Consider the following 11,557-nt stretch of genomic DNA (forward strand, 5'->3'; position numbering starts at 1 on the left):
AAATAAATGAATACATTTAATAAATAAATTCTCTCCTACTCAAAAAAGATTAATACTACATGATAGTGAAATGTAAATGACAATTAAAAATTTGTCAAAAAATTTAAAGCCAGTATATTTCTATATATCATATCCAAAAAGCACATTGAAGTCTAACAGTAATCTCAAACATTTCTGACATTTATACAATATCCTATGTTATTCTCAGGTAAATATACGTGAAACTAAACCTTAGCCACTTGAGAAGTTGAGTCAATTTTAAGCACTAGATATTTGCATAGAAATCACATGTAAATTCTAGGTGTTAATCACTTTGTTGAAATACTGTGTTAAGTGTATATCTATCAAACATGTTTGTGGAGAATAGCATTGTTCATTTCCAGAGATTTACATAACCCATGGGTATGTTTGAGGGCAGCATACTAGGGGCAAAAACTTTATTCAACTCTCTAAAAATATTTAGATTGGAATGTTCCACTGTAATTCCCATAATAATATCTTCTACAAGCAAAGAGAGTGACCCATTAAATTCACAACAGTTCAGAGAGAAACACATTTAACACTACCAAGTAGAAGGTTGTCAAAAATTAATCTAACACATTGAGCCCTCCTCCCATAAGGATATGTTTTATAAAGTCTCCCTGCAATGTAATACTTTCAACCAATGGAGGAAAAACCAGGTTTTTATATAGCACACATTTATAAGACTTCAATCTCCCATCACTTCTTGATTTTTCAAAGGAAACTAAAGAAGGACTTTCGTGCCAAGACTTTTCCTACATGCTATTTCTCATGCATACTTGAAGAAATTGCTAATAGCCTGCTTCTCTGTCAGAAAATAAACCACAGCATCTCACTTCAAGTTCACGTCCTTGAATTTAGATCACCCATAACTTCAGTAGCTAGACAATCAAGAATTCATCCTCCGGCTGGAGAGATGGCTCAGCCGTTAAAGGCTAGGCTCACAACCAAAATATAAGAATTCATCCTCTATACCAGTTTGTTATGAATGTTCTCATTTCCTAAAATGTCTGTATGTGTGCATGTATGTACAGATTGTTATATGTGTGCATATGCATGTAGGTTGTGGGTTCCAAAAAGTAACTACATTAAATCCACTCAGAAAAGAAAGTATCTTCATTTATCTAAAAATAAAATATATTCCAAAAAAAAATCTCTGTTCGATCTATGCGGGAGCTCTCAAATTCTGAGAATAGAATTTACTTGGCTTTGGGTGATATATATGTAGTTTTCATTAAGAAATTTGAAATAACTAAAATAAACCCTGAAATGTCATAAGAAAGCCATTAGATATTTCTACAAAGCTAATTTTCTAATTATTCTATAATGCAGATCTAAAATAGAAATGATGTAATTTCCAATATTCACATTTTAAAACTACAACCTGCTAAGAATAAAATGATATTAACTGTAACAATAAATAAATATATGTGTAATAATAATAATGATGGTAATAATAATTGCAGGAGAGGCATGAATTGGAAGTAGAGTAGAAAGCCTTAGAAGAGGTAGAGGGCAGAAGATTGAGGAAACAAAATGGGGTAAGTACAATAAGCATTTAGAGAATTCTAAAAAATACTTTAAAAAGCTTTGAGAAGTGCAAATAAGAGAGAGCTAGAGAGAGTGAGAGAACAAGAAATAGTTTTCATGAGGGTGATCATGGAGGGAGGCTAAGAGGGAAGCCTCTTCTGGGAGAGAGCACTCCAGTTCTCGGCAACGTCATTGATGAGTCTTCTCCAGATTCTCGGCACAAAGGAAGTATCTGATCTTCTATAACTTTATAGTGACAGAGGTAAGTTTCACACCATGTGTTTACTTCAGTGAAGTAACAAGGATCCAGGTGTTTTAAACTGAGAATAGTTGGGTCATAGCACAGGGAGCTCCTTTACTGTCGGTTGTAGAGTGAGTTGCAGAAGATGTGGCCTGACTAAGGCTGTGGAAACCTGGGCTAAAGCTGCAAACCTGTGTCAGAGCACAAAGTGGCAGAGACCATGCCTTGACAGTGACATGGTTTGAGCCTTCTAAGATAGGAGCTTGAGAGTGCACTAAGGGTTTGTTCTTGCAGCCTGAAGGGAGAGGACAGAGAGGAGCAGTCATTCAGTAAGTAGCAGGAATCCCTTGATGAACTGGGAACAGTAAGGGGAGGGGGGACCCATGTTATTTCTACTCAAAGTTTATTATTATTGCCAATTATTTTCTGAAGACTGATGTTCCCAACTATGTCAGAGTCACCCTCTAAATGAAAATCAGAGATGGGTTGGCCACAAAAATGGCTCAGTTGGTAAAGGAGTTGCTGCCAAGGCTGTCATGCTGATTTCAATCCCAGATTCAACTTGGTGGAAGCAGAGAACCAACCCCCTCATGTTACCTAACCTACATATATGTGAAGTAGCATTTTATCACTCACACACTGATGCATGCATGAGTAAACACACATATTCTCTCTCTGTGTCTCTATCTCTGTCTCTCTCTATCTCATACACATATCTAAAATGCTTAAGTAACTAAATTAAAAGCCAACCTGTTGCATTAGCCTATTTTCTTATCTACCAACCTGAGATTCCTTCAAATCAGTGCTCATGTATCATTCATTCATTCATTCATTCATTCATTCATTCATTCATTCATTCATCTATCCAGACATGTCTGAGCCTTTTCCAGACACTGTAACATCATAAACAGCAGTGGCATTATACCCTTCCAAAGCCCTAGTTGCAATGGACCAGAAGGCAGGCGGGCATCTTGAAGATGAATTCAGGAGATGACTGGAACCACAACAGGAAAAAGGAAGAGAATGAGAAATAAGGACTGCAGATACGGCCCAGTTTTTTTTTCTTTAATAATTTATTTAGTATCTTAATGCTTCATGAATGTACACAAGTATGTGTATACTGTTTTCCTTTATCTCTGGGGTGTTTAGAACAGTGTTATTAGTACATGGCAATATTTCACAAATGCAGATTACATTTTATCTTTCCATAACTTGAAAATATGTTGATCTCAAATCTCCTTGAAAATTGTATGACAAACTATTTTGTTTGATAACTATTTCACTGGATGACCACAAAGGTCTAGATAAATAGCGACATTCTATAACTAAAAGCTGCCTTAGCTTATACGAAATGCTTTCCAAGTGTTTCTAGACTGTTCTTAGTGTGAACATTCAATTTCAAGGTTTATTTTCTTATATTCTAAATACCATACTTTACTAATGGCAAATCTGAAGTCACTGCTAAAACTGGATGGTTGAGGGTGTGACTTTGCCTTAGTAACTTACTTGTATGGTTCAAATATTACACATGGCTATCACACATGTAAAAATGAAAACATATTTTATCTTAAATTTTGAACTACCGGCCCAGTTTTTAATAGCACATGCTGCTCTTCCAGAGGACCTGAGTTCAGTTCCCAGCACTTATGTAGAAAGGCTTCACAAGGTTATCTAACTCTAGCTCCAGTGGACTCTACACAGTCTCTAGGCATCCACTAGTGAACTGGGCATCTTTTTCTGAGTCTCAGCATGGAGAGCCCACCTGCACTGGTGCCCAGACCCTTAGCTGATTGTTCTGATGGGCTTATGAGACTTTACAGGAAAGTCAAGGAATCCAAAGGGAGGGGCAGATGACATGGGTCCTCCTGACGACTGTGTGTCCACAGGGATTAAGTCTAATGAATACTGTCTCACAGGAAATAGTAACTGATAGTGCTGATCTGGACAGCTGTCCTGTCCAAATATCATGGCCTTGTTGATATTGAGGCTACCTTATCTCTATGGCAACAAACTCCAATGTATACGTGTGCCTCACACAGGCAGGCCATAGGTGACAGACAAGTTGTTTGTGTACAATCATGTATCCAATTTCTTTTCCATGAAAGCCTTCTCAAGTGTCTGTGGAGTATGAGAAACTAGTTTTCAGAGATGCTAATCTTGGTCATCAGCAGCTTGAGTGAATGTCCCAAGAAGTAAAAAGAAATTAACAGTTCAACTTGACTTTTGATCTAAGTTACTTACCTCTGCAGAATTCCTGCAAAATTTCATAACTCCCAAGTTCACCTACTGGACAGGAAATCATGTTTTCTGGCATTCCACTGTCACTACTACAGAAAGGCAAATGATATAGCTTTGCTTTTACCCTTCCAATAGATCATGCATCTAACACAGGGAGCTCTCTGGTCAAGAAGTCACTGATTTCAAGCAACTTAACATCTGTCTCTTATGGTACCTCATTGTACACTTTTCAGAAGTAATGCTTTAAGAGATTGGCCTTAGATACTGGGTATTAGCAACAATGGTCTCATATGGAGAAAGTTAGAGCCCTATCTGCTAAGCAAATCTGTCTCTTCTATCCATAGTCCTAGCATGTTTTTGCTCACTATTGTCTACCAGTCAGATCTGACTCTGAAATCATTTACCTAGAAGTGCTGCCAAGATGCCTCAGTTGTGAAGAACTGACTGCTCTTGTAGAGGACCCAAATTCTGTTTTCAGCACACCCATGATTTCTCAGAACCAATGTGTAATTCCATTTCCAGGCTATCCAGTGTCTTCTTCTAACTTCTGTGGGTACCACACATAGTTTTGGTTCAAAAATATCCATGCAGTAATAATACTCATACATATAAAGTGGAAGAAGAAAATAAAAGAGAGAGAGAGAGAGAGAGAGAGAGAGAGAGAGAGAGAGAGAGAGAGAGAAGGAAAACAGCAATCTGCATTTCAGGAAATATCTTGTTTTGTGCCTTAACTGTGCAGGACAGAGCTTCACAGGCCAAGATAATGGTTCTGTTTCAAGCTCACTTTTAACCAATTATCTTCCTTCTTCTAGATCATTCTGTGACCATACATTGATTTGGGGGACCAATGCCTTATCTAAGTCACCATCAAACACCTGGAAATATGGGCTATGTTATGATACAGTCTACTCATTTAGTGGAATGACAGGCCCACTCCTAGTCTCATGTGTGAGATTTCTGTACACACAAGTCCTGAGGAATATTTGTGGGTGCTTCTCAGGGAAGCTAAATAGGAAGTCTTACCCTGTCCTATCTGTAGGACTTCCTTAAGCATCATTGCCTTGGAGGGCACTGGCCCAGGCTCAGTGGTGAACATCAGTAAAGATAGAGGGATACATTAGTTTTTAGTGCATGGCAGCCAGTGTATCAGTGAGGTCCAGAAGAGACAATGGACATCTGACTCCAGATCCTAGGCCTATATTATCAAGCTCTGCAGCTCAGCTCATACATGGCAAAGACTGTTTCTCCCACACAGCACAGGAGACCCACCATCTCTGAGCACTCAAATCCTCCTACATCTGCTTGTATTAATCTTTTGCCTGGTTCTGTAAGAACAAGAATTGGGGGTGGATATTAGAAAGACCTATACTGGTTGAAAGAAGCCTTTGCAAGAGTCAGAGGTCCCATAGCATGTTATCTTCAGTCTGTTGTCTGTACAGCACTGCTACACAAGGCCATTATCAGATGCAAAAATTCTAACCCCATAGAGGTTGAGGATGGTAGTGTTGAAGCATGTACATGAGTGTCAGAATGCAATATACCTGTTGAGGATAAATGGTCAAAGACTCTCAGAATGTGACAGTCTGAGACTGTAAGAGAGAAACTAGATTTTCACTTATTTAGTGTCACAACTGACACAGGACCATGTGAGTGTGTAACTGCCTACATACATAGATTTAGAGCTGGGACCCTCAGCCACTCATGCATATTGATACAACCTACCACACAGATACCTAGGCTGGCTAGGGAATCCTTCTCTAGCCCAAGCACATGAAGCCAGGACCAGCATTGAGCTAGAATGGCTGGGAGGACTTCTCCTTGCTAGAGGGGCTCAGAGTGATGAAAAGAGGGGACATCTCAGATTCAGGCTCAGTGCATATATGAGAGTCCAGTGGGATTTTTTTGTGTGCTGTGCCAGTGACAGATAAAGGGATTGTGTATGCTACATGAGTACCCTTGTCCTAATGTTCATCCCAGCTCTGGTTGGGACCAGCTCAACTACAGTTGTAGAACAGATTCTAGAGTCTCTATACACCAGGAATTTCCCATTTCTTTTCAGGCATTAAATGTGGTTTTATTTGGTTTGTTCCATATGGTTCAGGTGATCTGATTATATCCCTCTCAGATAATCATTTATAGCCATAGTCAAATCTCAACTTCTACAATGTTGACTCTCACCCACCTGCATAGTACTCTTAGTTTACCATTGTAAAACTCCAGATATTCTGTCAAAAGTTTTTTATCCCCAACATCATAACTAATACTTGTAAACCCTATTTCTCCTTTGTCAAGAACTCAGTCATTGGCATCCATGGGACCAAAGTAAAGAAAATTACAAGTCTTTGAAATTGGATCTCTGAAATGACAGCATCAAGCTTTGGGTGATGTCTTGGTTTTAGGAATAGACACAAAAATTAATTCCCAGCCTGTGTCATGGGCCAAACTAATTCCTATCCTGTTATGAGATTCCAGCTGTGATTCTTCCTCCTGTCCTTGCATCTTTGATTTATCTTGGTTCACCTTGGACTGCTATTTTAATGTGAATTGGGGTGGTCTTCCAGGAGGGAAGGCCTTCCTAAGTCGAGAAACTTTACTTAAGGTTGAGTAGATTTTTCTTTCTGTCACAGTGTTCCATAGATCAGAATCTGGTAAGTGGGAAAAGTTACACTCAGGGTAAATGTCCTTGAGATGTTCCCTGGCTCTATTTGGACAACAGATCATGTGATAACCTTTTCAAACAAAGAGATACACTCACTTGGAGAATGGGGAACTTCCTGTGGAATCTCCCTATGGAGGAGGAGGACTTAACCATGTTCTAGTTAGCATTAAATGTCACCCTGAGACTTCCCCAAATTACCTTAGGGGAAACAGCCTTGAGGCACAGGCCACACTTGTCAGAAAACAGGTGCATGACCTGCCTGCCAGGTGAAATTCAACAGTCCCTAGATTATGTTCCAAAGACCCATCCCACATAGTAAGACATCTCAGATCATCAACTGCAATGATGTTGGGCTCTGTTTCTATTCATGACTGACTTCTGCTGCTCAGGCACAGATCACATCAATCAGAATAAGAGGTGCAGGCTACATCAGTGTGAAGAACAGGGACACCCATGCTGCGCCAAAGGCAATGCTAACTGCCTGAATATGAGCTCCAAAAGCTGAAAGAGGCTCACTTCACTTCTAGATCAGAGTAAAGAATTGGAAAATGTTTTTTCCAATCAAACCATCTAAAAAGTAAGCTGGTACAGCTACCCTAATATGTAACAAAATATATTTCAAACCAAAATTAATCAAAAGAAACAGAGAGGTACATTTTATGTTCATCAAAGAACAAATGTGTCAAGACTCTATCTCAATTCTGAACATCTATGCCCCAAATCCAAGAACACCCACATTTATAAAAGCAACATTACTAAAGCTTACATCACACATTGAATGACATGCAGTAATAGTAAGAGACTTCAACACCCCACTCTTACCAATGTGTATGTCAAACAGCCAGAAATAAACACAGAAATAAAATAACTAACAGGCATTATGACTAAAATAGACCTAACATATATCTATAGAACATTTCAACTAAATGCACAATGCACAAGAATATATCTTTTCCCCAGCACCTCATGGAACACTTTCCAAAATTGACCAAATACATGGTCACCAAATCAAGTCTCAATAGATACAAGAAAATTGAAACAATCCCCTGTATCTTATCAGACCACAATGGATTAAAACTGGATTAAACAACAATAGAAACAACAGATAGTTTATAAACTAATGGACACTGAACAACTCTCTATGGAATTACCATTGAGTCAAGTAAGAAATAAAGAAATTAAAGACTTTCCAGAGTTCAATAAAAATGAATGCAGAACATACCCAAAGTTATGGGAAACAATGGAAGTGGTGCTAAGAGGAAAGTTCATAGAGAGACATCACACTAGTGACATAAAAGCACACCTGAAAGCTCTGAAACAAAAAGAAGCAAACACACTCAGGAGGAGTAGATGCCAGCAGGAAATAAGGAAGCTGGGGGCTAAATCAGTAAAATACAAACAATGAGAACAATACAACGAATCAATGAAACCAAGAGTTGGTTCTTTGAGAAAATCACCAAGAGAGGCAAACCCTTATCCCAACTAACTAAAAGACAGAGAATATCCAGTTAACAAAATTAGAAATAAAAAGTGGGAAACAACAACAGACATTGAGGAAATCCAATGAATCATTAGGTCATGTCATGAAATCAGAAAATCAAAAAAAATGGGCAATTTTTCCAATAGACAAAAATTACCAAAGATAAATCAAGATCAGATGAACAATTTAAGTAGACAAATGTCCTTCAAGGAAATAGAAGCAGTCATTAAAATTCTCTGAGCCAAAGAAGCCAAGGGACAGATGATTTCAGCACAGAATTCTACCATGTTTTCAAAGAAGAGTCAATACCAATACTCCTTAAAGTATTCCACAAAGTAGAAACAGAAGAAACATTTCCCATTTTTTTAAAATAAGGCCACATTCATACTGATACCCAAACCACACAAAGACTCAACAAAGAAAGAGAATTTCAGACTAATTTCCTTTAGGAACATAGATGCAAAAGTACTCAATAAAAACTCACAAATTATACAAGCACACATCATAATAACCATCTACCATAATTTTGTGGGCTTGATCCCAGAGAATCTGTGATAGTTCAACATAAGAAATTCTGGCAATGTAACCCACCATGTAAACAAACTGAAAGAAAAAACCCACATGATCATCTCATTTGATTCTGTCAAGGCCTTTGAAAAAATCCAACACTCCTTTATGGTAAATGTCTTGGAGGGAACAGGGATACAAGGGACATATCTAAATATAATAAAGGCACTATGCAGCAAACCAATAACCAACATCAAATAAATGGAGAAAGACTCAAAGCAATTCCACTAAAATCATGTTCAAGACAAGGCTGTCCATTCTTGCCATTTCTATTGAAGAGAGTACTTGATATTTTAGCTAGAGCAATAAGATAACTGACGGAGACTGGGGGGATTTAAACTGGAAAGGAAGAACTCAAAGTATCATTATTTACAGATGATATGATTATATACATAACCAAGCCTAAAAATTCTCCAAATAACCCCTAGAGTTGATAAACACCTTCAGTGCATTGGCTGGTTACAAAATTAACTCAAAAAACTCATCAGCCCTCCTATATACAAATCATAAATAAGCTGAGAAAAAAAATCAGGGCTAAAACATTCTTCACAATATCCACAATTAATATAAAATAACTTAGTGTAACTCTAATCAATACTGGTGGTTTGAAAGAAATGGCCCCCAAAAGGAAGTGGCGCTATTTAGAGGTGTGGCCTTGTTGAAGTAGGTATGGCCCTGTTCAAAGAAGTGTTTCACTGTGGTGGTGGGCTTTGATGTCTCTTTTGCTCAAGCTTTGCTTTTGTGACAGACCTTTTCCTGTTGCCTGGAAGATGTAGGACTCTCAGCTAATTCTCAAAACCCATATCTATCTGCACACTGCCATGCTTTCTGCCATGATGATAATAGACTGAACCTCTGAAACTGTAAGTGAGTTACCCTAATTAAATGTTCCTTTTAAAGAGTGGCCGTGATCATGGTTTCTCTTCACAGCAATAGACACCCTAACTAATACACCAAGCAAATGAAAGACTTTTATGACAAGAACTTCAAGTATTTAAAGAAAGAAATTAGAGAAGATACCATAAGATGGAAAGATCTCCCATGTTTATTGATCATTAGGATTAACAGTAAAAATGGCCATCTACCCAAAATCAATGTACAGATTCAATGCAATTCCCATCAAAATTACAGCACAATTATTTACAGATCTTCAAAAAACAATACTCAAATTCTCATGGAAAAACAAAAAAAACACAAGATAGCTAAAACAATTCTGTACAATAAGGGAATATCTTGGGGTATTCCTGATCTCAAGCTGTACTCTAGAGGTATAGTAAGAAAAACCATATTGTATTGGCATAAAAACAGACAGGTGGATCAATGGAAATGGGGGAAATGGGCTAAGGAACTGGGAGGAGAGGAGGGAGGGGAAACTGTGGTAAGCCTGCATAAAAAAACAAACAGAACAACAACAAAATAGAAAACAGAGTGTCAACCAAGTCAGTTCAGTGTGTAGATTTCTGTGAGTAAATGTCTTAATTCATACAAGTGAGCCCAGACCACTGTGGGCAGCATCATTCTTAGACTCTTAGTTCCTGGTTGTACAGGAAAGCTAGCTAAGTATGAATCAGAGTGTGAGCATGTGAATGAGACAGCAAGCAGCACGCATTCTGCCTTGACTTCCTTCACTGCTACAATATAACACAGCCCCAGTAGGAAGGACTCTATTCTCATAAACTGCTCTTTTTCAGGGTGTTTTTATCACAGCAAAAAGAAAGAACCATAGACTAGTATATATGGAAGACATGTCTATTTGAATCAATGTGATTTTTACTCAAAAGCACATCCCCTCAGCACTCTCTGGCCAAAGAGAAGGTAGTGATTGGCCAGAAGGTGCATGTGCAGTCCATATATGAGTGTCCTCTCCTTTTTGTCTTTACCAGACAGGATTTCCCTGTGTAACCCCAGCTGCCCTGGAACTTGCTCCATTGACCAGTCAGGTCTTGAACTAAGAGACCCTCCTGCCTCTACTTCCTGAGTGCTCGAATTAAAGGCATTCACCACCATGCCCAGCTGTCTGCTGTCCTTTTAATGTCAAGAGAAATATCCCAGTTCTTTCCTATGTAATTTCCTGAGCACAAGGCTTTTCCTCAGAATACCTTTTCTCTGGTACATACTACTTCCAACTTTAGTCCAGGGCTTCCCAGGACAAATCTTGAACCCTGTCTAGTCCCATCCTACAGTAGAAGGAATTAGGAGTCCTGAAGAGCACAGTGATTAGGAGGAGAGGCCCTGCATCCTACCTGTGCCTAACTTATCAGGAAAGTTCACTTTTGTCTTCTTGACCTTGCTTGCTGTATCTCTAGACATGACATTGTAGTTCTCCCAGTGATCTCCAGGAGGCAATAGCAGGGCATATGCCCAATGCCCTGCAAATTGTTTCCCTGACCCATGATCTAGCAGGCTGCATTCCATCTCTGTCCTGACTAACCTTGAGCTCGCTCCCTAGACCCTGCTCTGACCTACTAGTTTCTTCCTTTGTCTGAGAACATCTTTCTGCAAGGAGACTTTGAAGGTCCCCTCCCTCCTGACAACTCTCAAAGGTAAAGATAAGCTTATAATCAGAGAATCATCTAGAAATGAGTAAAGGTGACCTAGGAAGATCAGGGAGGACTTGTGCACACCCAACACATAATGCTCAACTGTTGCCTTGAAACCCTCCATAGGAAGATGGAACCCACAGTCCTTTCAATGACACACAGGTCACCTCATTCCTAACTGAGCATATGAAACTCCTCAAACAACTGCTCCTGAGCCTCTCTCCTGGATAAATAATTTGACTTGTGACATTAATGATAAAGGATTGATCTTCATTCCTAGT

General features: G+C 38.8%; 1 protein-coding gene across 1 annotated transcript in view; it reads left to right on the plus strand.

Annotated features, from left to right (window-relative positions):
- Nucleotides 1-11,557, plus strand: part of LOC143273031 (pregnancy-specific glycoprotein 22-like) — a 168,924-nt gene that overhangs the window by 14,904 nt on the left and 142,463 nt on the right. The gene's annotated exons all lie outside the window — the stretch shown is intronic.

This window comes from Peromyscus maniculatus, chromosome 1 (assembly GCF_049852395.1).
Source record: "Peromyscus maniculatus bairdii isolate BWxNUB_F1_BW_parent chromosome 1, HU_Pman_BW_mat_3.1, whole genome shotgun sequence".
In the NCBI taxonomy this organism is placed as follows: Eukaryota; Metazoa; Chordata; class Mammalia; order Rodentia; family Cricetidae; genus Peromyscus; species Peromyscus maniculatus.